The following is a 27,883-nucleotide window of genomic DNA, read 5'->3' as shown; positions in this document are numbered from 1 at the left end:
GGGTGACGTCAGCGCCTGTGGAAATTACAGAGGAATAAAACTTACCTCTCATACCCTCAAAATATGGGAGAGAATATTGAACCACCGCTTCCTTAAATATGTGTCAATATCCGAAAACCAGTACGGCTTTACTCCTTCGAAGTCTACTATCGATGCCATTCAAGCCATCCGTATCGTTATGGAAAAATACCGGTCAAACCACGAAAACGTACACATGGTTTTTATTGACCTTGAAAAGGCTTTTGACCGGGTTCCAAGAGACCTAGTCTGGAAAGCAATGAGGGCACAAGGAATACCGGAACATTACGTAGCTCTTGTCCAGGACATGTACATTCGGAGTAGTACGAAAGTAAGAAGCTTGGCAGGAGAAAGCAAAACCTTCGAGGTCAAAGTCGGCGTACATCAAGGTTCCGCCCTGAGCCCTCTACTTTTTAACATGGTTATGGACTTTCTTACCAGAGATATCCAGTCCCCCTCGCCCAGCTGCATGCTATATGCAGATGATATTGTCCTAATTAATAATAGTGCACAACAGCTACAAATCACTCTCGAACGCTGGCGGCACGTCCTCGAAACCAGCGGCCTTCGTATTAGCAGAACTAAAACTGAACACCTTGAATGCAATTTCAGCGGTGACACCACAACTCCCAGTACGATCTACATCGAAGGAGAGCCACTACCCAAAGTATCTCAGTTTAAGTACTTAGGAGCGATGCTGACAGCTGATGCTAATATCGAAGCTGACGTAACCCATAGAGTGAATGCTGCCTGGCAAAGGTGGAGGTCCCTTACGGGAGTTCTTTGTGACGCTAGAATGCCGATCCGGGTAAAAGGGAAGGTTTATAAATCTGCTGTAAGACCTGCATTAATGTACGGGGCCGAATGCTGGGCTATAAAAATCGGTATAGATACATATACTAATATAGGTACATATACTAAGTAAGAAACGTACGGCACGTGTCTGACTAATACATGCCTGGAACTATATTAAACCGACCTTAAAAATATAACTATCTAATATGTATAAGGCTAGGTGAGCATGAATTAACTTTACCTGTGATAGTCGCTCTGTGAGCTGCAGCCTTGCGAACCCCCATGACTCTGTCAATAAATATGACAATTTAAAAAAAATGCCGACAAAAAAATCCATATATACTTGGTCAACCAGATGTTGAGAGTAGAAAAAGGCGGCAAATTTGAAAAATGTAGGCGCGAAGGGATATCGTCCCATAGAAAATTTGAATTTCGCACCTTTTTCTACTGACAAGATTTGGTTGACCCTATAAGTAATTATCGAACCTGCGGCGGTAGCACGGTCGCATCTTTATCGCCTATCGTCATGCCTGTCACGTTCTAACAATGTAAGTGCGTAAGTGACCGGCATAGTGATGCTCACAAATTTCTCGTGAGAAATGTAACCTGTATAGAGGAGAATAGCTGGACATACGGAATAATTTTTGTCCAAGCTGAACAGAGAGACCGAAATGAAATAATACTTCAACCGAAGTAGTAGATAAATATGTCTATAAAGCTCAATTTTCGGGGACTACAACCACTATACTGATTTACTTTTCCGGAGTCAGCCAATCCCCAGCATTTCTAAATAGGTATAAAACGTAATTATTTGAGCCATTTGCTGGCTCCAGTAAAGTATTCACTCAACTCAACTATACCCACGTGTACGTTTGGGGTTGACAAGGGTCGAAAATCAGGACGAATGTCGGTGTTATTTGATTTAGGAAATACGAAACAGGGCAAACAAGTCTAAGTTTTAGTTTTGTTTTTGATGTTTATTTCAACATTTCATTAAATCCATTAGATTTATTTTAAAAATGCTTATTTATTTGTTATTTTCGTATTTCATATGGTATATCTAAACCTGAGTACCTAACTAGCTACATAGGTAACTATCTAACTATAACTAGTGAAGGTTAGATTTACCAACTGAAATTTGTTTTGCAACCTCACCCTGTTGACGTGAACACAATCGCTTGAAAAACGTCAGAACAGTGTGTTTTTGCAAATTTTCTCTATATTTATACAAAGGGCTTTTTCCATCCCTTAACCGGGGAAGGTGAAATTAGAAAGCGGTAATTAGAAAGTTTAATCGGTCACTCAATTTGTCAAAGAGCTTGCCAGTGAATTTTCCGTAAGGTCGTCGCGCTGTCAACAAAATAGAAAATTAATAGAAATCGTTGCGCGCCCGCGGCGAACTCGCTGCGCGCTCGCCTCGCTTTTAACTCTCCCGCAAATCGCACGTGTGGTAAGGCTCTTACGTTTCACTGAGCGGACGGCCATGCTTGCCCGGATTCGCAGATATTGTTATTTTGATTTAGTTACCCTGTAATATGGCGATTAGCCAGTTTCAATGTTTAGCAGTAACGCTTTGGTTTACTGCGACATAAACGCATATTGCTTGTGTCAGCGCAACCTAACGTGTATAAAACAATAGGCATTTAGAGAATAAAGGTTCAGAATGTTCTTATACTAGCACAGATAAGGTGTTTAACTTCTACTCCCATCACCCGCTCGAAACCAGATATATTTATAACAAGTACTATCTTGTTATCTGATGGCGACCCATACCAGAAGAGAACCAGGAGAGTGAAGAATACCACGGCGCACCGCATACGAGAATGAAGATAGAAGTCAAGGCAAGAAGATCACCCTAATGAAGATTCAAGTTCAAGAACCTATTTTTCAAGAAAGAAATTTCCTGCGCATTTTCAAGAAAGAACCTTCCTATTAGAACAGAACCCTCCCACACATTTGGAAACGAAAGAGAAGAAAGAAAAAGATGACCAAGAAACAAAACTCAAATTAAGAAGAGACGAAGAAGGAAGAAAGAAGAGCGTTGTCCAGGGTTATCCCGGCTCGCAATTCAAGAGGTGTCCAGGGTTATCCCGGCCCACATCAAGAGGTGTCCAGGGTTATCCCGGCCCATGCTCCAACAGCCAGCCAGCCAACAGCTGCCAAGAATGCCGGTCGCGAACTCGCACCGGACCGGACGAAGACGAAGCCGAGGACGGCCAGCCACGCAGCAATAGGATGTAAATCCTACATGTAATTTATTATTTTAATTATTTTTCTCTAAAAGCCAGCATTTTTTTTTCCAATTCAGTAGCAGTCATATTTAAATCATTCATAATTATTAAAGGTTGTCGCTAAACTCAATTTCGTTTCGAGTATAAATAATTTTCATAAGAAGTCATAATATAATATAAAAATTAAAAGTGTCGAATAGTGTCCTCAATCATGTATGTTGCAATTTGCAGCGCGTGCCACGCGTTGTGCGCACGTCGACAGAAAACTTAACTAGGCCGCGAGACTTTGCCGCGAGTTAGAATATTTTAATAAGCGATGAATGAAATTTGATACATCGCATAACGATTAAATAATTAACAACTCAATTCAATAAAATTATTTTATTGTTTCTTAGTAATGATTGATACTTTAGCTACGTGTCGGACTGATCACCTGATATACAGCGAAAGTTTGATTTATTACATCGTTTTTTTTTTAATTTTGGAAGTTAAATAATAATGTTTATTTTATAGAAAGCTTACAATACGGTACAATTTTGAGAAGTTTTAAGGAGTTTAGGCACATTTATTTATAAAATGTGACCTTATAGCTAGAGCACTAGTCCTTCGTACCTACTTGATCATAGTGTGATATACAGTATCCTCCGTGAAAGTTGTAGGAGACTTATTGTCTTAATGCATTTGTGTCTCTAGGTACAGGCAGAGCCGTACAGCCTGGCCTGATATGCCATTTTATAGAGTTGATAAAGGGTGACCATGCCCTAGGTGTTTATTGAAGAATTGCTATGGATAGTATTTATAGGTGAATGGTGCGCACAGAGGCGCAACCCAGTTATGTCCTTGATCATAGTCGACCTTATAGGTGTCCGTGAAAGGCTTAACATTTAATACGGCATTAGTTTATTTTATTATCAGAATTATGGGAGATACCGTAACTATAAACAGCGAGAGTGAATATTTTAAAGTTGAATACCAATTGTTTCTAAATGTTTTAAAGTTGAATAGTAAATGTTTTAAAGATGAAGAGTAGGTAAATGTTTTTAAAGAAGGAGATTTATATTTTATGAGAAAAGGAAGTAAATTAATATTTTAACGTTTGAGAGATGACAACATTTTAAGTGATGATATTTTCTTATTAGCACAACGATTTTTTTTCTTTTCCTTAATAGGACTACGACACTTACGACACATAAGAACCTAGCTAAATAAAGATTGTTTGCATTATACCTATATAATTTGTTAATATTTTTTTGTATTGTTTTCAGAAAAAATTGTAAACAAGTAACATGCGTTTAAATTTTTTCTTCTGCCACCCCGGCGGTGAGAGGAACTTTCGGGGGAGGTGTAATATGGCGATTAGCCAGTTTCAATGTTTAGCAGTAACGCTTTGGTTTACTGCGACATAAACGCATATTGCTTGTGTCAGCGCAACCTAACGTGTATAAAACAATAGGCATTTAGAGAATAAAGGTTCAGAATGTTCTTATACTAGCACAGATAAGGTGTTTAACTTCTACTCCCATCACCCGCTCGAAACCATATATACAACAGGACTATCCTGTTATCTGAACCCATAACAAAAACAAAACGATGAGTTCGATCGAAAATAATATTTGCATATTAGAAGCACGCAATTTTTATGTTAAACAGCTTACGTGCAAAAACATTTACAAATTTTTAATAGTGCGTTTCTGAACTATGGTCTTGATTTTTTTTATCTATGCGAAAGTTGTTTAATCAGGTTTCGAATCTATCAAGTTACTAGAGAAAGGCCACAAGTTTGGTATTCATATTTTTAGCAACCGTATTATGTTCTAAAAAAACGCTACGGTTTTTCAAAATCTCAGCTGGCTGAACTCGCTGTACTTACCTTTTTGGGCTCAATTAGACGATCCGAAAACTCGTATGCGAGTTTCATTACATTGCGGGTTTTGATCGGTCGGTTGAATTGGATATAACCAACAGTCCGCAATGTAACTAAAATCGCATGCGAGTTCGCGTGTCGTCTAAATCAGCCAAGCTCACTCTGCAAGCCGGCCGGCAATGTTTATGAAAAACTATTGCTGGTGCGTTCCACTAAAGCGCAAGAAAATTGATATTTGATCGATCCTACTTACAGGCTATTATTGAACTGTGCCTATAGAATTATGGGAAATTGTATAGGTAACAATCGTGAAAGTTTAAATCAGTGTGAGTTGTATAACAGGTTAATTATGTTGCCAGGCGTGGCTCACTCCGCGATTTTGTCGCGTCGCTACACTCGCTACTAGTACATGCATCATACACCAATTTTGGTGTCTAGCCATAGTAGTTGCCACGCACCGCTACGGAACGGACGGCTGCTCGCGCTTGCACTTATGTATATCTCTCGTAATAGACGCGTTTTGTTAGAGACTGACCCTTCTGTACCTAGAACTATTATTTATCCTGCCCTGTATACATACCTTTAACAAACTTAAGTCAATCTCTGAAATCATTGCCTGCTACTTGCCAAACATCGGCAGTTGATAAAAATAACACATTTATTCATAAATTAGTTCACAAAGGCGCTTTCTTTCGTCAAGTACAGTTAGTACTTACACTAGTTACACTACCTACTTAAATTATCAACTATTATATGATTTTACTATCACATTTCATTAGGTATTATTGTACATAAACATATTTTTCACCACATTTATAGCAAGCGCCAAATGGATGTAAACAACGAGCTTTATAGTAGAGATGCCACGAATATTCGGCAACTATTCGATATTCGGCCTATTCGGCCACTTTGCCGAATACCGAATATCTGTTGCACCACTTGCACCTACTTAAAAAGAAAAATTGCACAATAAAAATAACCAAAATCTATGTAGGTATATTTAGAATGTGTTCTTGGAAAGTTGTTAAATACGAAGACCGTTTTTTGAGCATTTGTTGATTAAAAAACATTTTATTTTTATCATGAGTCTGTTTTGTTTGACTCTATTCATTAATGCTGTTCAACAAAAATATATATTAGCTAACGTCATCTAACCTTGAGTTTTGTTAGCGATCAGTTTTCGTAATAATTGTGACTCAAAATGTTCGCATGTTATGCCGAATATTCGGTATTCGGCCGAGAGAGGGGCCGAATATTCGGTAATCGGTATTCGGCCAAAACCACTATTCGGGGCATCTCTACTTTATAGCGTCTGATAATTAAAACGGATATAGGTATAAATTTGTTTTCACACCGGTTACCAAGTTTATTTTCATTTAATGGCCAGTATTTACTTATTTACCTAGTTTAAACAACGACTGTTTACTGAAAATACTCCATTACCCCCCTGACACACCAAAGTAAAGAAACGAATCAGAGTAACAGCTTTGTAGAAAATATGGCGTAATTTTTACTGGTATTAAACTACTATAAAAATCGGCCAAGAGCATGTTGACCCATACTCAGTGTAGGGTTCCGTAGTTACCATTCTGTCAAAATAGGCTAAACGGGGGCTATCAGTAAGTATTATGTACATTACAAGCATAAGGGTGTACTTTGCGCTTTGTAGATACGTCTTTTTACTAAGAAGAGAAGAATTTTTGCAATTCATTTTTGTATTAAGCAGAAACGTCTGCGAACGATGCTATTAACTACTAGTACTAGTGATCCAGTTGTCGTGGGTTCAAGTCCCCCCAAGACAGTGAATTTTTCCACTTTTAAATTATTTTTTGTAATAACTCTAAAACGGCTAGAACGATCATGTTCGATATAGTTTTTATCGAAAGTATTACATCACTAGTGGTCAAAGAGTGATAATCTATGTGATAATCGAGTTAAAGTGAAATTGTATTAAATTAAAGGTGTTGTATAAAGGTTTGCCAAATATAAGAGTAAGTGTTAATTCCATTTCTTTTATTCAATTACTATACCATTACCTTCCTTAATTAATGTGAGAGAGTCTAACGTCTAAAAGCGTGGTTACAATAAATTTGACAGTATTTTGTAATTAAGGTTCCTCTCCCATGATTAAGGTGGTAATAGTAGCACTATCAATCGAACTGAACAGTATTTCAAGTAAAGTGTAAGTACGTTTACTATTTATTTGACTAAATCTCGATTGAGAGAGCTATAGTGTTTAACATTGCTATTGTTTTACGATTTTTTCATATTTTTTGGACCCGTGGTTCAAAAGTTAGAGGGGTAGGGGAGAGACACATTTTTTTCTTTCGGAGCAATTATTTACGAAATATAGGCGGTGGGGTGGGCAGCTTAGTGTAACTGTGGGTACCTAACCGTGCCCTGTACCTACCTGTTACTCTGCTTTATTTCGTAATCTCTTCTCAACTTCGACTCAACTTGTTTAACCTTGGCATGGACAAGTACTTTAAGAAGCTAAGTAATTTTGCAGATCATCTTTCAGCGAGTTAGTACTTGTATAATGAGATCTCGAGAATTCTTACCTCTCAGGTCAATTCATTATTCTGAAAGTTTGTTTGTCTTCGTAAGAAAACCTTATCCAATTTATTTTCCGATATATTTTTGAAAGGGATGGGAAGCCCGGGAATTTCTTTGTTTTGTTTTGAGTTGGTAATTTTCGTACTTTGCAGGTAAATAAATACTTTGTGTAGGACCAAGGTTATCACAACTTTCGAAACGTTCTTGCTTTGATATTTCTAAATTGAAGGTACCTATACACATTCCTCGCTACGTACCAAAGAGTAAATTATGAGGACTTAAACGTCATATTTACCTTTCCTAGCAAAATATACCTAATTTGAGTAATTTGCTTTCCGTTGGGTAATTATGCTCTAATTGTTTTTTACCAGACTACGGAGGGTTATGATTTTGACCGGTATGTATGTGGGTTTGTATGTATGTATGTTCATCTGTTCCCTCATTGCTTCAAAAGTAGGTACGCATTATAATTTTATACATATATGAAAACCATATCAAAACCTCATTTATTTAGGTGTTACAGCACACAGTACCTAGTGATGGTCTACTTTAAATCAGCATAATATAATATCAACATATCTACCTATCACATTACAATAAATTTAAAATTAATTAATATGTTTACAATTGTTTTTATTTATTTTTGACATATTATTTTGTGATAGATTTATATATAATTGTATATAACTGCCCCCTTAACATAATATTAAAATTACATTTCAAATTTCTCATGAGGGATTTTGTTATAAAAGGCATCTTAACAATAGGTGACATTGCTTCGGACAAATGTAGGTACCTAGATATATGTACCTATACCTCCCTACGGTATAAATTATTCGGCCTTAAAAAAAACATACTGGTTTTGTGTAGGTACCTATCTATTTATAAGTAGGTATTAGTACAATTACTTGTATACTAAGCCGTAGCTCGATAATTGTTAGCTTGTTACATTTAAAAACGATTTAAATAAATTCTTTACATTATTTTTTCATGCACACGTGAAACGCGAGACATAGGTAATATTTTCCCGTAAAAGGCAAAAAAACACGATTATGCTTTAAGGAAAATTATTTAAATTGATGCCACTTATCTGAATTAGGTACTCATAGTAATTTTCTTGCTCATTTCACAACACATTTTATAATATGAAATGAAGAATTACTATTTCTGCCATATAAATGGGAATGAAGTGGATGATGTAATTATTTCAAATCTCGAATAAATGTTGTATATTATCAATATTTTCAGTTTTGCTGTTAAAATAATAAAAACAGGTCATTTTTAGTTGTTTTTTTAATAGATACAGTCGCCATCAGATATATCGGAGCGGTCGAGGCGCCCAGAAATATCTGAACACGCACGCCTTGACAATAGAGGTGTGTTCAGATATTTATGAGTGCCTTGGGCGCTCCAATGTAACTGATGATGATGAATGTACCAGCTGTTTTCATTTCTTCTTACTGAATATTTATTTTAACGATGTCTACTACGTGAAACATTATTATTCTAAAACGAAATATTATCGATAAAACGATGAGTAAGCAAACACATTTTAACGCATAGGTATACTCTCAAATTTCAATTATTTGCATTAAATATATTTGTCAAAGTCACAGTGTTATGTATAATTTGGAAAAGAGCAGGTATTTCATTTGTTATTATAGAGAAAAAAAATATTAAGTTATATTTGGTTAAAATGTTAAGTTTATTTAACTTAGGCGTAAGTAAATAGTCTAAACACATGTAAGTACGCAGCTATCTCGTTATCTTCAGCATCGGATATTGTACCTTTAACAAATATTTTTTCACACCACCCATTCGGAAAAGAGCTTTTTCACCTCAGCAGCTCGAACAAGGGTACTTTGCTACTTAAAAACAGTGAGCAAAATCGCATTTTGCTCACTGAGTGAGACAAAATGACATTCAAGTGACCTTAATATTCAAATGTCATTTCAACATGCGGGGTCTAATACAAGTTCGAAATACTTGGATTTTATTATCTCTGTCCCTTTCACGTCGTTAGCAAAAAGAAAGAGACAAAAAATTTACAAACGACATTCAACGGTATATTGACGGTTTATAATAGACCCCCGAAAACCGTCAGAACGCATCGTTCCAAAACACATACAAGTATGAATTCTTAATATGTAATTAATGAAAATAAAGTTTCAGATTTGATAAAAACTGATAAATACACTATATTTTACGTAATTTATTGTACGATTAAAATAATGAACTCAAAAAATACACAGTATATCACGTAAAATAAATAATTATACTTTTAAGAATCTCTACAATAGTTTACAAATAGTAAGTAATCCGTAATTCGGACCGTATCTTACAATGTTTTTTTTTTACAAAAAAAAAAGTTGCCGATTCAAATGTCAATCAATTGATGGTCGTTGTTTTCATATATTACCTATTTTACTGAAATTTACTACGTTTGTTTGTTTGTTTTTGTGTTTGATTGTTGTAATTATACTTAATTGTTAGTATATCTTAAGAAAAATGACTAAATAGGTAAGTGATGAAGAAGGATTACCTACATTTTTCGGGTTGTCTAAATGTTCTTACTGCTGAGGTGAAAAGTTTTATGAACTACACGAGATCAAAGTTATTTACATCTCGTGCGCTTTTGAGTCCCTTACTACGCTCAAGATTCTAAATTCGCTTGCACGGGACTCAAAATAAGCACTCGAAGAAATATCAAACTTTGATCTCTTGTTGTACAAATAACTATTTCTTCCCTGCTAGGAGAGATCAAAGTGGCACTTTTCCTCCCTGCTAGGAGGGATCAAAGAAACACTTTTCTGTTCTAGCACACTATTTTTAAATTTTTTTGCACATTATCTTTTTAGCTTAAATAATCTGTTTAAGCATCAGATTGTGTCAACACTAAGATTTTTTAATTTTCCTCATAGTTGATGTGAAAAGCAGTATGTCTCACACGGTATCAACATTATTTCGTCTTGGGCGTTAACACTTGAATTCCCCATTAATTGTAGAATCTATCGCTTCATTCAGGATTCAATGTACGCCCTTGACGGAATATCATTTTGATCCCTTGTAACACAAACTACTATTTACTAGTGGGCCTTAATTCCCGCCGGGCCTCACTGACCTCAAGTCCCTTCAATTCTAATTCAAGTACTCTGTCAAACAATCAATTTACTAATGAATTTCATTCAAAGGTTTTAATTCAATATCGTTTTAATTCAATATCGTAGGCGTAACTGCAAATTGAGTCGTTACGTTGTTTCTCGTACATTGTATTTATTTCCAAAAACAATCAAAGAGTTTTGAGCTACCAATTTGACTTGGGCAATTTAAGTTTGAATGGTTCCGTTGCTTTGTGTATGTTGTTAATTTTGCTCCTATTTATGCAAACGGGGAAATTGTTTAGGTTTTTATTTTTCACTTATTATAAGTACACGTTAATATTTGCAACCGTTTGTGAGATACAGTTTGTTAAACATTAGTGCAAAAATCTGCATGTTTCAACCCTAGCAAGTCGATCCGAGTACCTACCGAATGTAAAGTCAAGTTAAAGACATGTGTCAATTTAAAATGTAAATAACTTTGTAGGGGTAGGGTTGTCACTGATATATAAATATTTCATTTTAATGATTTTGTTTTACTTTTTAATCCAGTTTTACGATTATAATAAAATAGATCACTTAGATAACACTATCCTTTTAGATCAGTCTCTAGAAATGTATAAAAATTAATCCCTATTTCCCTTTGTCACGGCGTCACGCGTGAACGGCTGGACCAATTTCGCTGATTCTTTTCGTCTTGTGTTTTTTATTGTCAAAAGATAAGAAAGTGCAAAAAAAAGGTAGGTGAAACCAAGTTCACCGGATCACCTTGTAATAAGTTAAAAAATCAGCCAAATACGTCTTTGAAAAATATTTACCTACTTACGAGCTTATATTATACAGTGAAACTTGGTTAAGTGGGATCTGGACTGGATAAGTGGGAAAACTCTTTAGCTGGGAGCTGCTGGGACTCATGGTTCGGTCCCGATACTTTAGCACTGAATTACCTCTGTTAGTGAGATAAAATAAACCTCTATAACTGTTTTTAGCACTTTCGATTTTATAGTCACATTTACCTTTATAATAATAGTTTTTTATTTCATAAATTAATAAATACAATAATACTATTAAAAAAAACACAAACAAAGACACTAAAAGACTAAAACTACCTTAAAAAAAAAAAAAAAAAAGCACACTAATAATAAACTAACCTACTTATCGCCCCCATTCCGACCCCCACCCAGCCCAAAAGTGCCAAAGATACTAGCGGCATTACCGCGCTGGATGGCAAGCGATATCTGTTGGACTAAGTAGGAGCCTGAACGTGGATCGCAGCCTCTGTCACGTAGACGCCTTTATAATTGAGATAGAGAGTGTAATTTACTTCTTTTACTGAGACTATATTTGAAAGAATACTTTTGCCCAATTGTTTCTTTAGGACGTTATAGGACTGACCTCTGTATCTGAGTTAGAGCTCATTTAGACGATGCGAGAACTCGCATGCAAGTTTCATTACATTGCGTCATTTGATCGGTCGGCTGATTTGATGTAACCTCAATGGTCCGCAATGTAACTAAAATCGTAAGGTCAATGAGGGCATTTCCGTCATACTTTTTTATAAGTTCACTTTGGCTGGTCTGAACTACGATGATATTTAATTTTTAATAAACCTGACTGTAATAGATTAAGCATTTATTTAGCTATATAAAGGTACTCTTATTAAATTGCTAGTACTGCTGGTTATTTAAATATGTTTTTTTTTAAAGACATGTCAGTTGACGGATTTTCCCTAGGGTTTGGGACATTTCCGTCAACCAACGATTTTTCTTGGATCGTGACGTATTACAAACATATACGTCAAGTGAACAAATACCACTATATTCTTAATCGAAACTAAACCTTAGCGAACTCAATTTAAAGTTCACTTTAGATTTTATTGCCAAATATATTTTTTTGGAGCAATTCCGTCCTATTTTTAAATTCAGGGGTAATGAACATTTTTTAAACTTTAAAAATAATATCTACTTTTTAATTTTAAATAATACAGCACAGATATAGGTTGATCTACGAAAGCTACGACGAATTTATATGATAAATTTTACAATTCAGTAAGAATATCGCGTCACCTCTCATGAATATGAGTTACACTTAAGTGAGTCAAATCAAAAAAGGTTGGCAATATATGAAATAGGGAAATTCCGGCACATGACGATTTTTCCCTTTTCGTAATTGACGGATTTGTCCACTCGCTAATTTTGTAAACAGAAATTTTAACCACCCATAGTTTCTCACCAATTGATTATAACGTAAAATGGATAAAGAGACCGATAAATATATGCATATCGAACAATATAAAAAACACACTCATTAAGACCTAACTTACATCGTCTCATCCCAACTTCACAAAACAGAGCAGCATACTCAGCTCGATATCGAGTTCGGAGCGCACCTGAACTTTTAATAGCGTTTTTTTTTTTTCATTTACTGGCGACTAAGCGCTATCTGTTCTTGACTACTGGTATTAAATATGCTCTCTGCTTAATCGATCGAGTCAGCAAGTGCATACTGTTGTTAGAATAGCCACAAATGTTGTTAGACGGATTTGCCCCGCTGACGGATGACGGACCCTGACCTATACGAGTTAGCGCGCCGCGCCGTCTAAGTGAGCCCATTAACATCAATCTATGACCTCTATCGGTTTTTATTGCCTAAAATTAACCTTTGTAGCCCTTTCACTTTTGGGTATGTCTACAGGAAAACGCGAACACAGTTTTGTGTTTGACCCAGGTCTAGTAATAATACATAGTTACTCAAGTACAATAGGGATGTTTCCTGTACTTAAAATAAATTGTTTCAAACCGTGCACGAAATAAAGCACCAGATAATTATTAGAAAAACATAGACAGCAGCTATTTTTAAACACAATTTGAATTTAATAAATCGGATTGAAATATAAAAAGTAGGTGAGTTTACCGTAACGTCACTACATTCGTTTTCATATAAATTCCATATTAATTAGCAAATCGTTTTGACAGTTCTAAAAAAGAAGCTGATTTGACTAGTAGGAATGTAGCCTATTCTATCCACGTAGAATTGTCTCCGGGAACAAGAACCGTCTGATTGCTAAAGGAACAATTTTCGTCAGAGGAGAATGATTTCTTTTGTCTTGATTCGTATTTTCCAGAAGTTCCGAACAGATTACCCGTTCATCAATGGTTCCGAAAGTCTGATTAAGGCCCTTGAAGATTTTTTTATGCCTTTCTTTCCGTAAAAAGCGACATGTAATAGTGTATTGTGTACTATTAAGGATGACTCACGTTAGACCGGGCCGTGTCCGGGCCGGAGCTTCCGGAGCGGAGCTTCGTTTTCTATGGAAATCATCACGTGATCTGTTATAGGAAAGTAAGCGCCCGGAAGCTCCGGCCCGGACATGGCCCGGTCTAACGTGAGTCATACTTAAAGGGCGGTAAACAAGAATTGAAGGATGATTAACGCTAGACCGGGCCGGGCCCGGGCCGAGGCGTCCGTCATGTCATTTTCTATGACGGTTGATCGGTGATCACGTGGTGCTTTCCATAGAAAACGAAGCGCCGGAAGCTCCGGCCCGACCTGGCCCGGTCTAGCGTGAGTCATCCTTAATACGAGTTCGTTATTCTTGTGGCATGTGGCACACACAATGTTTTTCATCATCCTTGTGAGGAAAAAACTAAATGTTAACCGAAATAATTATTACGAGGGGTGTTCAAAATATTCTCGGTATGAGAATGAAAACAAACAAGTACGAAAAGTTTGATATTTTTATTTTTCAATATACTCCCCCCCTATGTTCATACACTTAAAAGATCGATCAATTATTTTTTTTAATCCTGCATAAAAATATTTTTTATCTTTGGTGTAAAAATGCTCCTCCACTGCCGCCTTCAATGCTTCATCATCGGAAAATTTATTTCCACGCAGATCCTTTTTAAGATTGGGGAACAAAAAGAAGTCGCTGGGGGCTAAGTCCGGACTATACGGTGGGTGAGTAACAGTTTCAAACCCACATTCAAGAATAGCTGCCTTGGCAATATGAGCAGTATGGACGGGGGCGTTGTCATGCAAAAGCATAACACCTTTGGTTAACTTTCCTCGCCTCTTTTCTTTGATTGCATCCTTTAATTGACGTAGAATGTTAGCGTAGTACTGTCCTGTGATATTTACACCTTTTTCTTTATAATCGATCAGTAATACTCCTTCACAATCCCAAAATATCGTGGCCATGACCTTGCCAGCTGAAGGGATGACCTTGAACTTCTTGGGATGAGCTGAACCCTTAATGTGCCACTGCATGGACTCTTGTTTACTCTCTGGGTCATAATGATGAACCCAGGTTTTACCTTATAGATTTTACCTTCACTCGACCATCTTCCAATATAAGTTTTTCCACTTTATCAATATTTTCTTGTGAAGTAGCTACTACAGGCCGGCCAGGTCTAGGGTCGTCTTCAACACTCTCCCTTCCACGTTTAAACTCGCTTGACCACTTTTGAATGGTAGATAAAGAAGGAGCAGACTCACGGTAAACACAATCCATTTCCTCTTTTATGGTTTTTTGATTTTTACCCTGTTTTGTCAAGAATTTTATCACGCATCGATGTTCTAATTTAGTTAACATTGTCAATTCCCACATGATGTTCATGTTTGTTCAGCAATTGCAGAAAAACAAAAGAACATCTCGGTTCGAATTATACTTTTTTTTAATGTCAATGAATAAACCTTAGCGGCCAGTAACGAAAGAAATTTTAGAAGAGGTTGTAAGATATCAATACCGAGAATATTTTGAACGCCCCTCGTAAGTACTACAACATTTCAAATATTCGTCCGCCATACATACATGTATTGTCTCATTTATGCTTGCTTGATGCTTGTTTTATATGTATAAAAATAAATAGTCTTCATTTAATTTAATATAGTCGTTAATGTTGTATCTTCCTTCTGTGTAACTTTTATTTTATTTTATTTTACTATCCGTTAACTGTATGTTATTTGATGTCTTTTTCTTCTTGTCTGTTACCCTCCGTGATTCTTCTCACTTGATGGTCTCATCAGAAGACCAGCGCTGGAAGCCACCAGCAACATGCTGAGATGAGGCCATTTCGTTAATCTTATTTTGTGTTTTCTTTCATATTATGTATTGTCTGTGCTTACGAATAAATTATATTCTATTCTATTTATAACAGGTTAGGCATCGAAGGCACAGATCCATCGCCATTCAGCCACGATTGAAAATTGTGTAAAAATATTTTAAGCGACTATTAAATTAACCATATTAAATATTTTTAAACTACACAATAATATGTAGGACGTAGGTATATAAAAGTATATTCTTAAAGTAAAACTCGTTTATATCTCCTTGCGTAGAAATATTTAGTACTAGAAATTGAGTAAGTATGCCCAATATGCCCATGGGCATAATGAAAAAAAAGGAAACATTTGTCCGCCATACATACATGTATTGTCATTTATAACAGATTAGGAATCGAAGGCACAGATCCATCGCCATTCAGCCACGATTGAAAATTGTGTAAAAATATTTTAAGCGACTATTATTTTTTATATTTTTAGCGAATTCTTACTTTTCAAAGCGGGTGCTAAAACGTATGAGGTCCTGCCACCGATTACTCTATGTGGCACAAACCTGAACAGAGTCAGGCACTTCAAATATCTGGGTCACTGGGTAACTGATGATCTCTGTGACAACATGGACATCGAGAGGGAGAGACGGGCGGTGTCCGTCCGCTGCAATATGTTGGCACGTAGGTTTGTAGGGTGCACTGAGGAAGTCAAAATAACTCTATTCAGGGCATACTGCCAGTGCTTCTACACCTGTAACCTATGGGTCAATTTTACGCAGAGGACGTACAGCGCTCTTCGAGTGCAATATAATGATGCCTTCAGGATGTTGCTCGGTTTTCGAAGGAGGTGTAGTGCATCGGGCATGTTTGCGGAGGCAAGTGTTGATGGCTTCCATGCGATTATAAGGAAACGCTGTGCCTCCTTGCCTTGCTCGATAGGCTGCTGGGGAGTCCGAGCAGCATCCTGAAGGTATTTGCCGGGAGGTGGGACTCACCGATGATGCGTAGATGGATCGGTCTGCACTCCAGCTTTGTAAATTATGATGGTTAGTGATAAGACAGAGGACAATATAATTTAATTTAATTTATTTGTAATATTAATGTTGTATTCGTTTTTTGTTATTGTAACTGTTATTTAATTTTTAGTTTAATTTATATTCTTATGTACTAACCGAATTTGATTGAATAATGTATACTAACACATATGGGTCTTGTTTGAAATAATTTTTTATTTAATTTAATTTAATTTAAATTAACCATATTAAATATTTTTAAACTACACAAAAATATGTAGGTATATAAATAAAAGTATATTTTTAAAGTAAAACTCGTTTATACCTCCTTGCGTAGAAATATTTAGTACTAGAAATTGAGTAGGTAAGTAAAACTGGGCAACCAAATCTTGTCAGTAAAAAAGGCGCGAAATTCAAATTTTCTATGGGACGATATCCCTTTGCGCCTACATTTTTCCAATTTGCCGCCTTTTTCTAATGTCAAGATCTGGTTGACCAAGTATATGCCCAATATGCCCATGGGCATAATGAAAAAAAAAAGGAATCTATGTGGCCATATATAGTTGGTCAAACCAATTTGTCAGTAAATAGGAACAAAAAACTATACTCATATACCTACTCATCCTTTTCTTTTGGGTGCTAGTACTAGTGTAAGACAAAATAGTTACTATTATGATTCTCTCTGTCTATGTTTGAAATAAAACAGTCCTTTGACACACTATAATAAAGCTCATTCCATATAAATGAATAAATAAATGATGAATGAATGAATGACTGAATGGATGGATAGTCGGATAAATGAATGAATGAAAAATAAATAACTAATAATATTTTCAATTGTTTCAGTGAAGTGCAACCACTAGTGGATCACGAGTGTTCGGTTAAGGCGTAGTTCCCAGGCGGCAGGGCCTGAAGTAAAGGTAAGCTTACACTTACAACTAATCGTACTACAAGGGTCTACCGCGAAACCCAAAATTCGCAAATTGCGGGGATCTTTCTCTTTTACTCTCATTAAGACGTAGGTAATTAGAGTGACAGAGAAAAATGCCCGCGATTGACGGACTTCGATTTTCGCAGTTATAGCCAAGTATCCATCAGGCCAACTCGTATTATGATGAAATGCACCTGGTGATGATTTTTTTAAAGCAGTATGTTCAGCGATTACTCCGCACCCATAGTCCGATTTGAGTATGTAATTATTTTTTTGTTTGAAAGAAATTACCTTCGAGGTATTCCCATATAATAATGTTGGTTCTGATCTGAAGTAATCGACGGAACTCCTCAATTTTTAAAGGCATGTGTATTATGAATTCGGTATTTTCTAAAGTAACTCAAGCATTTCCTCCCGAAATTCACCAATTTGATGTAGTGCAATTGTAGCCTTACCTACCACGAGTTTGACACTACATATTTGCTAACTTCTTCGTAACTTTATATATGCATATACTTAATGCATTTACTAAAAAATGATAATATTTTATTTCATCCTTTTGTTTCGAAAATTACGACTTATATGTAAAATGTGAAACGTTATTCGACTAAAACATTGCTTAAACGAAACGATTACTCTGCCAAATGGAAATCGTCCAATAATAGTTCTGCTAATTTACACAGAAGCGAACTGAACGGTATGTGAACCAAGAGTCTATGTAACGTTCGTCGATCAAAAGTTACATTTACAAATAAGTAAATGACTCTGCGAAACGATGTTCGGCGAATCGTTGTCGGCGAATCGATAATCTGCTAAAAGTTTCACGGAGAATCATTAGGTACCCCCCTTACATGTATTATTGCGAGCGAGACGCACGGGTGAATGAGAACAAGATAACATTATTTAGATATCGTTTTGATGTCAGGTGTAAGTTTAAATTGGCCTGATATTTAGTTGTCTCTGAAATAATATGAAACCTATGCAATAATACTAAAATATGACACAAATGTCGGTTTTGTCCTCGTGCCGCCCACCATACAAAATTATACCCAAGGAAGTTTGAATCTTGTTGTATTTTCAATTGGGTTGAATTTCATTTGTTCGAAAATTTTACGAGACAAATGAAATTCTACCTACTTTGTTTTTGATTAAGGTTGACATTCCATCGAAACTGAGTGTACATTCTAATGTACATTCGTACATGTTCGAATTTGCATGCTCGTTTAGATGTTAGGTGCAGGTTCAAATTGGTCTTGTATGCAGGGTTGGGCAGTATTTCAATTACATGTATTTGAAATACGTATTTGAAATACAAATTAGTATTTTGTATTTGTATTTCAAATACTACCTCAAAAGTATTTTGTATTTGGTATTTCAAATACTGCACTCACATGTATTTAGTATTTTGTATTTCAAATACTTCAAGCTTCAAAATACATTTCTATAAATACATTTTATTAAATTCTATAATCCTAAAATGTCTAATCTCTCGCACAAGCTGTGAGCCGACCGCGAACCTCCGATCCAGCCGAGATACAATTTTCATTGGCTGGATACTGGATCTATATTAGGTCAACTTCTGCGTGGAACTTTTCGTTTAAATCTAGGGGATAGGGTCATTGCAGTAGTTTCCGTCCATGCACTAGTTTTCGACGACTTGACGGATTATCAAATATATATTTCATTTTTAATTTACTACTTTATGCGAAATCTTCATCTTCCTCGCGTTGTCCCGGCATTTTGCCACGGCTCATGGGAGCCTGGGGTCCGCTTGGAAACTAATCCCAGTAATTGGCGTTGGCACTAGTTTTTACGATAGCGACTGCCATCTGACCTTCCAACCCAGAGGGTAAACTAGGGCCGTAATTGGAATTAGTCCGGTTTCCTCACGATGTTTTCCTTCACCGAAAAGCGACTGGTAAATATCAAATGATATTTCGTACATAGTTCCGAAAAACTCATTGGTTCGAGCCGGGGTTCGAACTCGCGACCTCCGGATTGCAAGTCGCACGCTCTTACCGCTAGGCCACCAGCGCTTCCTTTTTGCGAAATATCATTGTTATATGTAGACAGATATATTGCTTAGACGCCTTAGACATAAGGATTGAAATCAGTCCAAATTTGTGCAGGAATGTAGGTATATATTCAAATTTCGTCAAGTGGACGTAAACTAGAGCTGGACGAAAACTAGCGCAATGACCCTATAAGTTTATATGAAAGGATATTCGTTAACGTTAAAACTAAATGCTAAACAAAAAAATAAATAAAGGTATATTTTGTAATTGAAATACATTATTTTAAACACTGTAATTTGTATTTTGTATTTCAAATACCCGTCACCAAAGTAGTTTGTATTTTGTATTTCAAATACTTTTAAAAATGTATTTTGTAATTTGTATTTCAAATACGTGGAAGCCAGTATTTTGCCCAACCCTGCTTGTATGTTTTTACTACCTATATCTGAAAAATGAACTGAACTCTAACCGAAAATGAACTCTAACCTAAAGTGTAAGACAAAATTTTATAAATAAACTTTATTTAACTTTTATCAAAACTACAGTGTGCTACAGTACAAACGGATTGAAAAGCTTAAAATATTTTGTAACTTTAGTTATAAAAGGCAAAAGCAGCAATAAAGGTGTTTTTCCTTCAGAGCTCGATGAATTGAAAAATAATGAAAAAGTACCTCCCTATTTGTATTTTTTATTAAGTTTAATAAGCCTTAACGGAGGCACATTTTTATGTAAATGTTTTTGTGACCTTTATTCTCTTCTAATATTGTTCTCATAATAGAAGATAACTCTAATGTGTCCATTACATAGGTAACTAGAACTATAGGAAACCATCGCCATAAAAATGAATGAAAAATAAATAACTAATAATATACCAATAATAATAACCCACATGATAAAATAAAGATTTCATCAATCATTCATTCATTATACAGTGAATGGTTGAGTGGCAAGGAATTTAAATAAATGAGAACGTATCTCTATTGTTTGAGAATACTTCGTATACTTAAATATATTTTTGTTCAGAAACTCTGGTAGAATATCTTTAATTTAGGTAGGTATGTTATTTGCACAAACAATAAATATTTTTTATCGAACGTGCTCCTGACAGATCGCCGGATAGGTACCATTGTATCATTATACTCAATTACTCATACCTACATGAGAGAAATCTGTTATTTACGAGCTTTTACTTAACTTGCATTGTATGTACGTACCTATATATCTATGTATCAGGCCAAATCTTGCAAGTTATTTTTCACCTCAGCAGCTCGAACAAGGGTACTTTGCTACTTAAAAACAGTGAGCAAAATCGCATTTTGCTCACTGGGTGAGAGAAAATGAGCAAAATGCGATTGTGCTCACTGTTTTTAAGTAGCAAAGTACCCTTGTTCGAGCTGCTGAGGTGAAAACTTAATTGTTGGTTGGTGAAAACTTAATATCTTAAGAAAACATGAGTGAATAGGTAAGTGATGAAGAAGGAATACATTTTTCGGGTTCTCTAATATGTTCTCACTGCTGAGGTGAAAAGTTTTGTGAACTACACGAGATCAAAGTTATTTACATCTCGTGCGCTTTTGAGTCCCTTACTACGTTCAAGATTCTAAATTAGATTCACGAGCGTAGCGATAATATAGAATCTTTCGCTTGCACGGGACTCAAAATAAGCACTCGAAGAAATATCAAACTTTGATCTCTTGTTGTACAGATAACTATTACCCCACTTCTCGGTTTCCGATGACGCTGAAAATCTGTCTACGTGTGTAAGTCGGGTGACATGCAATATTATGGTACCATGGAGCTGATCTGATGATGGAGACAGGAGGTGGCCAGTGGCCAAAGGAACTGTGATAAAACAACGCAACCGAATTGTGTTTGGGGTTTTTACAATGGTCTCGATGAGTATTATTAGTTGTCTATGGAAAGAAAAATACAGTCAGTGCTAAAAGCCTATACCAAAAATGAAATATTTGCCAAAAACTTATTTTTGCTTAATTTTTCGCATTCCAGTCATCTTTGCATTGCAACTACATGTGTCACTATGACAATTGCAGGTCGCGTCATCACCACCAGTGCGTCATCACCACCAGTGCGTCATCATTCCCCGCCGGTCCTTATCGACCAATACCGATTTACCGATACTGATCTTGCGCTGCGCTAACCTTTCAGGGATCATCATCATCTTCCTCGCGTTGTCCCGGCGTTTTGCCATGGCTCATGGGAGCCTGGGGTCCGCTTGGCAACTAATCCCAGTAATTGGCGTGGGCACTAGTTTTACGAAAGCGACTGCTATCTGAGGGCCTACCGCGGACCACGTTCGATGTGTTACCTCCATGCAGGGATCGGAACCGGTTTTTTGCAAAAACTTAGAAATAACCATATTTTTCGAATTATTTTATACTCGAAATGTAGGACTCAGTTGTGTTTTTAACCGACTTCCAAATCTAAAAGGAGGAGGTTATCAATTCGGTTGTATGTTTTTTTTTTATTTTTTTTATTTTTTTTTATGTTTGTTACTCCATATCTCCGTCATTACTGAACCGATTTTGAAAATTATTTATTTGTTTGTATGTATATGCATACAGATTGGTCCCGTTTTTGTCAAAACCCAGTTCTGATGATGGGATCCATGAGGAATCGAGGGAACTCCTCAAATCGTAAAGGCACACATATAGTGATTTTTGTATTTTTATCAACAAATCAAGCATATACATTCAAAAAAGTGACATTTGATGAAGTGGAACTGCTGATGATGATCAGAACGGAACTCTTCAACGATGCATAGCACACGTCTGACGATTTGTCCTCTTCGTTATGTTTGTTAAGCAAGTTAAGTTTTTAAGCTACATTTTTGTCAAGCTTGAGTGCTGATGATGGGATCCATGAGGAATCGAGGGAACTCCTCAAATCGTAAAGGCATGCGTATAGAGATTTTTGTATTTTCATCAACAAATCAAGCATATACATAAAAAAGTGACATTTGATGAAGTGGAACTGCTGATGATGATCAGAACAGAACTCTTCAACGACGCATAGTTCACGTTTGGCGATTTGTCCTCTTCGTTATGTTTGTTAAGCAAGTTAAGTTTTTAAGCCACAATTTTGTCAAGCTCGAGTTCTGATGATGGGATCCACGAGGAATCGAGGGAACTCCTCCAATCTTAAAGGCATACGTATAGAGATTTTTGTATTTTCATCAGAAAATCGAGCATTTTCATTAAAAACTGTCGCATTTGATGAAGTGGAACTGCTGATGATGATCATAACGGAACTCTTCAACGACGCATAGCTCGCATTTGGCGATTTGTCCTTTTCGTTATGTTTGTTAAGCAAGTTAGGTTTTTAGGCACATTTATGTCAATCTCAAGTCCTGAACATGGTATCCATGAGGAATCGAGGGAACTTCTCAAATCTTAAAGGCATCCGTATAGAATTTTATATATTTTCATCAGAAAATCAAGCATTTACATTAAAAACTGTCGCATTTGATGAAGTGGAACTGCTGATGATGATCAGAACAGAACTCCTCAACGACGCATAGTACACGTTTTGTGATTTTCAATTTCGATTTTGACTTGGATCGTACTCGGACTCGGACCCAGACCCGGACCTTGACCCGGAAAACCACTATGATACCTAAACTAAATCAACCACTATGATTACCATAAAATGTATACATATTACCAAATAAAGTATAAGCACCGTTAAGTGGGTTAGGCTAGTAGTTAGAGAAGTCGGTTTTTTTCTATTAAAGATTATTAGGTTACGACTTCGTATTATTAGATTGCCCAATTAGAAATGAAGTAATTAGCAAAGAACGAAAAAATACCGTTTCCGTTCCCATACAAAAAATACCGATATCCGATCCCTGCCTCCATGTCACACTTACGTACGAATTTACAAGTGCGACAGAGAGGCAACACGTCGAACGTGGTTCGCGGTAGGCGCTCTGACCTTCCAACCCAGAGGGTAAACTAGGCCCGTATTGGGATTAGTCCGGTTTCCTCACGATGTTTTCCTTCACCGAAAAGCGACTGATAAATATCAAATGATATTTCGTACATAAGTTCCGAAAAACTCATTGATACGAGCCGGGGTTCACCGCTAGGCCACCAGCGCTTTTTTCGGAACCTAAGTATGTATACGTATGTAAGTATGTCACTAGCGACCCGCCCCGCCGGCTTCACACGGGTTAACAAATTATACATAAACCTTCCGCTTGAATCACTATACTTATCTATTAAAAAAAAACCGGCCAAGTGCGAGTCGGACTCGCGCACGGAGGGTTCCGCACCATCAACAAAACAAGCAAAAAACAAACAAAAAAACGGTCACCCATCCAAGTACAGACCCTCGCCCGACGTTGCTTAACTTCGGTCAAAAATCACGTTTGTTGTATGGGAGCCCCACTTAAATCTTTATTTTATTCTGCTTTTAGTATTTGTTGTTGTTGTTATAGCGGCAACAGAAATACATCATCTGTGAAAATTTCAACTGTCTAGCTATCACGGTTCGTGAGATACAGCCTGGTGACAGACGGACGGACGGACGGACGGACGGACGGACAGCGGAGTCTTAGTAATAGGGTCCCGTTTTTACCCTTTGGGTACGGAACCCTAAAAACCGAATCTAAATCTGTTGCGTACCTAGTTTTAAAGATCTAAGCATACAAGGGACAGACACAGCGGGAAGCGACTTTGTTTTATTAGGGTTCCGTAGCCAAATGGCAAAAAACGGAACCGTTCGGATTCGTCATGTCTGTCTGTCTGTCTGTCTGTCTGTCCGTCCGTCTGTCCGTCTGTCTGTCCGTCCGTATGTCACAGCCACTTTTCTCCGAAACTATAAGAACTATACTGTTGAAACTTGGTAAGTAGATGTATTCTGTGAACCGCATTAAGATATTCACACAAAAATAGAAAAAAAACAATAAATTTTTGGGGTTCCCCATACTTCGAACTGAAACTCAAGAATTTTTTTTTTCATCAAACCCATACGTGTGGGGTATCTATGGATAGGTCTTCAAAAATGATATTGAGGTTTCTAATATCATTTTTTTTCTAAACTGAATAGTTTGCGCGAGAGACACTTCCAAAGTGGTAAAATGTGTGTCCCCCCCCCTGTAACTTCTAAAATAAGAGAATGATAAAACTAAAAAAATATATGATGTACATTACCATGTAAACTTCCACCAAAATTGGTTTGAACGAGATCTAAGAAGTAGTTTTTTTTTATACGTCATAAATCGCCTAAATACGGAACCCTTCATGGGCGAGTCCGACTCGCACTTGGCCGCTTTTTATATATACAATGTAGTGATTAGAGGAAACCGGACTAATCCTAATAAGTCCTTGTTTCCCCTCTAGGTTGGAAAGAAGATTAGATCCTAATTGCTAATTACTGCGAAAAGCGGGAACAACGATAGGATGATGATGATGATGGGTATTTTATTTTGCTCTTTGTCACCATCGTAATAATACAACATACATTATGTTAAAGCTTAATAGCAAACCGAATAGTTAGGTACCATCACGCTCCGCGAATGTTACGCCATTTCGGGTCCTGGCTAAATTGGTGTTACAGACTTACGCTATGGAATGTCCAATTTAGCTAGATCCCTAAATAGCGTAAAAATCACGGAGCGTGACTGTACTTGAATGAATAACAGAGTTTACCGTTTCAAAAATCACCACAACTTATAAAACAAAGTACCCCGCCGCGTCTGTTTGTGTGTGTGTATGTTCGCGATAAACTCAAAAAATATTGAACGGATTTTCATGTGGTTTTCACCTATCAATAGAGTGATTCTTGAGATAGGTTTAGGTGTATAATTTGTTAAGGTTTTGTGCCACCCGTGCGAACCCAGTCGCTAGTATGAAATAAACACGATGTAAAATTACTGCAAAATTGAATTACGACCAGGATGTAGATTATAAAACCTATAAAGATTCGAGAGGTCAGCGTCCCATTTACCTAATGTTGCTTTACATAGATAGTGTTATCACGATACATTGACGTATATCTCAGGACAGGCCTTATGGGCCATAAGAATGGGGTCAGCACAGAGGTGCGACACCGCTACAACGCGATTGGTTGATGAGTTCACATCATGCGCGCGATTGGTCGCAAGTAGTTGCGTTAGACTGCACGATTGGCTCGAATTCGTGAGTGACACCGCTGAACTAGTACCATTTGTATTGCCCGTAAGGCCCGTCCTGAGATATTCGTCAATGTCGCGATACCAACTTAGCTCTGAAAAGACGAGAAGCTTCTGCGCTGCTTATGGTTAAAACTAGAGATGCCACGAATATTCGGTAACTATTCGGTATTCGGCCTCTTCGGAATATTGGGTATTCGGTTAAAAGAACTGAGTTCTGAGAAAACAAATATTAATATCAAATGCATAGACTAGGAATCCTCTAGACGGAGTTTAGAGCAATTATTTCATGAAACCGGTGCGGCCAAAAATACTGGGGTGCGGGGGACGACGTGAGCGAGTCCCGTGCCGTGATTGGTCCGTTCAAAGACACGGACGTCATACAAAGACACTTTGACTCAAAGATGGAGTAAAACTACCGTATATTTGTGGCAGATCAAATGTTTAATCGACATTTAGACAACAAAACCAATTTTTTAACAAGCAGATACATCTGCGAGCAATATTCCAAGTTTTATATTAAAGGAAAAATGGAAAAAGTCTATCCGGTGGCGAATGCACTAGTCCCAAAACGCACTATTAGTCAATACACTCTAATTTCGAAAGCCCCTCTTCTCATAAGAAACTAGGCCCAAAATACCATATTTCCAAAAAGGCTCATTCTCGATTTACACGAGAACCATTGAGAACTAGTCCCAAAATACACCTTTCCCAAAATACCCCAAATTGTGTTCACCTGTGCGTGGCGTAATACTTTATTCTCATAATGCGTAGGTCTCAAAACACTCTAGTTCCAAAATACCCTATTTTTTTGGAATGTCTCTTTGTGACTGCTTTCAGCCGTAATCATTACCCGTTTGATGCCTAAAATATTTTTTTCAAAAATAGGATTTACGTATTTAATTATTATTTTGAGCTATACAGGGTGTAATCGTTAAGTGTTGCTCGGCGATAGTTCCGTAAATATAGCAGATATCAGAAAATTTCAAATTGATATCGAAAGTGCATATAGTGAAAGTGAAGGGCAATATACACACGAGTGTTTTAATGCCTGTGTTGATAAAGCAGTGTATGGAACTATCATAATTAGGTGGGCGAGAAACTACCCTCATTTATGGCATTATTTAATTATTTAATGCCATAAATGAGGGTAGTTTCTCGCCCACCTTTCACTATATGCACTTTCGATATCAATTTGAAATTTTCTGATATCTGCTATATTTACGGAACTATCGCCGAGCAACACTTAACGATTACACCCTGTATAGCTCAAAATAATAATTAAATAAATCCTATTTTTGAAAAAAAAATTTTAGGCATCAAACGGGTAATGATTACGGCTGAAAGCAGTCACAAAGAGACATTCCAAAAAAATAGGGTATTTTGGAACTAGAGTGTTTTGAGACCTACGCATTATGAGAATAAAGTATTACGCCACGCACAGGTGAACACAATTTGGGGTATTTTGGGAAAGGTGTATTTTGGGACTAGTTCTCAATGGTTCTCGTGTAAATCGAGAATGAGCCTTTTTGGAAATATGGTATTTTGGGCCTAGTTTCTTATGAGAAGAGGGGCTTTCGAAATTAGAGTGTATTGACTAATAGTGCGTTTTGGGACTAGTGCATTCGCCACCGGATAGGAAAAAGTTACGCTTCCGGCAGGACTTGAACCCGCATCTTCCACAATCCGTGTGTTGTTCTTAACCAATTGAGCTACGGAAGCCTACCAGGACATCGCAAATCTCAAGATTCAAGTCCTGCCGGAAGCGTAAATTTTCCATTTTTTCCTTTAATATAAAATTTAGACAACAGTCCCAAAATTTAAAATTATTTATGTTATAAGTTAATTAAAATGGTCGAGTCTCACCTCATAACACATAAGTACTTTTATAACTACCTAAAAGTACCCTGTGTGTTAGCAGCGGCCTTTTTCTGCCAAAAGCAGTTCCGACCTACATCAACTTTAATTCAGTTGTTATATATACCAGTGTGCCCTGTAATACGAGCAAAAAATTAAACTGTAGCTGTGACTGTAGGCTGTCCTTTTGAAATTGACCAACATTTGTTCAGCGACTTTAAAAGAAAACTTTTTTCTCATGTTACAGGCCATAAGCGGTAGCGGTTCTATGTTCTTGTACCAGAAACCAGAAAACAAATT

At 36.8% G+C, this 27,883-nt stretch overlaps 1 protein-coding gene across 2 annotated transcripts in view; it reads left to right on the top strand.

The window, feature by feature from the left end:
* Positions 1-27,883, top strand: part of LOC134655083 (adipokinetic hormone/corazonin-related peptide receptor variant I) — a 186,064-nt gene that overhangs the window by 32,783 nt on the left and 125,398 nt on the right. For both annotated transcript variants that reach the window (XM_063510546.1, XM_063510545.1), the window contains exon 2: positions 17,476-17,549. The gene's annotated coding sequence lies outside the window, so the exon portion shown is untranslated. The remainder of the gene's footprint in view (positions 1-17,475; positions 17,550-27,883) is intronic.

The sequence above is a fragment of the Cydia amplana genome, chromosome 16 (assembly GCF_948474715.1).
Source record: "Cydia amplana chromosome 16, ilCydAmpl1.1, whole genome shotgun sequence".
Taxonomy (NCBI): Eukaryota; Metazoa; Arthropoda; class Insecta; order Lepidoptera; family Tortricidae; genus Cydia; species Cydia amplana.
The sequence above is the reverse complement of the archived record's forward strand: the minus strand, read 5'-3'. Positions and strand labels throughout refer to the sequence as shown.